Raw genomic sequence first — 1,842 nt, 5'->3', positions numbered from 1 at the left:
ATCTTTGTTCCTGCTCATATGAAAGAGAAGAGAACAAGAAAGTAGAGAATTCTCTATGTCACAGTATAGAGATTCCTTGAGGTGTCAGAGGAAAAGAAGAATAGAAGGAGGAGGTAGATAGAAGAGAATTCGAACTTATCAAGAAGGATAGAGTTCGAATTGCACCTTGAGGAGGAGTGTTAGTCCCTTAAATAGAAGGATGTGAGAAGAGGAGAAGAATTTTCGAAAGTAAATTAAAAAGATTTTGAAATAATAAAAAGAAATTTGAAAATTTGATTGAGATTTTCGAAAATTAAGATTAGGAAAGAAATTAAGTGATTTTTGAAAAAGATTTTGAAATTAGAAATAAAAAAGATATGATTGAGAGTTAATTTTGAAAAAGATGTGATTGAAAAGATATGATTGAGAATATACGATTGAAAATCAATTTTAAAAAAAAGAAAGTTTAAAAATTAAAGTTGATTACTTGACTAATAAGAAATTAAAAGATATGATTCTTAAAATTTAAAATTTGATCCTTTCTTAATAGGCAAGTATCAACCTGAAAATTTTGAAGTAAATCATTAATTATAGCAAGGATTTTTGAAAATTATAATAATAAAAAATGGAAAGAAATTGATTTTGAAGAGATATGATTGAAAAGATATGATTTGAAAAAGATTTGATTTTGAAAAATTATGAAGATTTGAAAAAGATTTGAATTAAAAACAAAATCTTCCCTCTAGTGTCCTTCTGGCGTTAAACTCCCAGAATGGTATCCATTCTGGCGTTTAACGCCCAAAATGCTACCCTTTTGGGCATTAAACGCCCAGCCAGGTACCCTGGCTGGCGTTTAAACGCCAGTTTTCCTTCTTCACTGGGCGTTTTGAATGCCCAGCTTTTTCTGTTTTAATTCCTCTACTGAATGTTCTGAATCTTCAATTCTCTGTATTATTGACTTGAAAAGACACAATTTTGAAAATATTTTTGAATTTTTAATGATGAGAAACAATAAAAGATGCAACTAAGATCAAATAAACAATGCATGCAAGACACCAAACTTAGAAGTTTGTATACTAAGGACTATAACAATTTGAAAATGCATGTAAGAAACAACAAAAGACATAAAATAAAAGAAATTAAAGATCAGAGCACTGAAATCATCAAGAACAACTTGAAGATCAATGAAGAACATAATGCATATATTCGAAAAATGCAAGAAGAATAAAAACATGCGATTGACACCAAACTTAAAAATTGATACTAGACTCAAACAAGAAACATAAAATATTTTTTATTTTTATGGTTTTATAAAAATTTTTTGTGAATTTTCGAAAATTATATGGAAAAGAAAATAAAAAGAATCAAAACTTTTAATAAGAATTCCAGGAATCATGCAATATTAGTCTAAAGCTTCAGTCCAAAAAGGATTAGACATGGCTAGTCAAGCTTCAGTAGGACATTACATTCAGCAGCTAAATTGATGATAATCAATCAGCTTTTGTGATGATAAGAACATCACCTTGAAACTCTAGAATACATTCTTAAAAATTCTGAAAAATAAAAAGAAAAGTACCTAATCTAAACAACAAGATGAACCGTCAGTTGTCCAAACTCGAACAATCCCCGGAAACGGCGCCAAAAAGTTGGTGCACGAAATTGTGATCATCAACAATGGTGCCAAAGGACTTGGAGCTCTTAAATGTGAATCACACTTTGTCACAATTCTGCACAACTAACCAGCAAGTGCACTGGGTCGTCCAAGTAATACCTTACGTGAGTAAGGGTCGATCCCACGGAGACTGACGGCTTGAAGCAAGCTATGGTCACCTTGTAAATCTCAGTCAGGCGAATTCAGATGGT

Source organism: Arachis ipaensis, chromosome B02, assembly GCF_000816755.2.
Source record: "Arachis ipaensis cultivar K30076 chromosome B02, Araip1.1, whole genome shotgun sequence".
Classification (NCBI taxonomy): domain Eukaryota; kingdom Viridiplantae; phylum Streptophyta; class Magnoliopsida; order Fabales; family Fabaceae; genus Arachis; species Arachis ipaensis.
Note: the sequence above shows the minus strand (reverse complement) of the source record.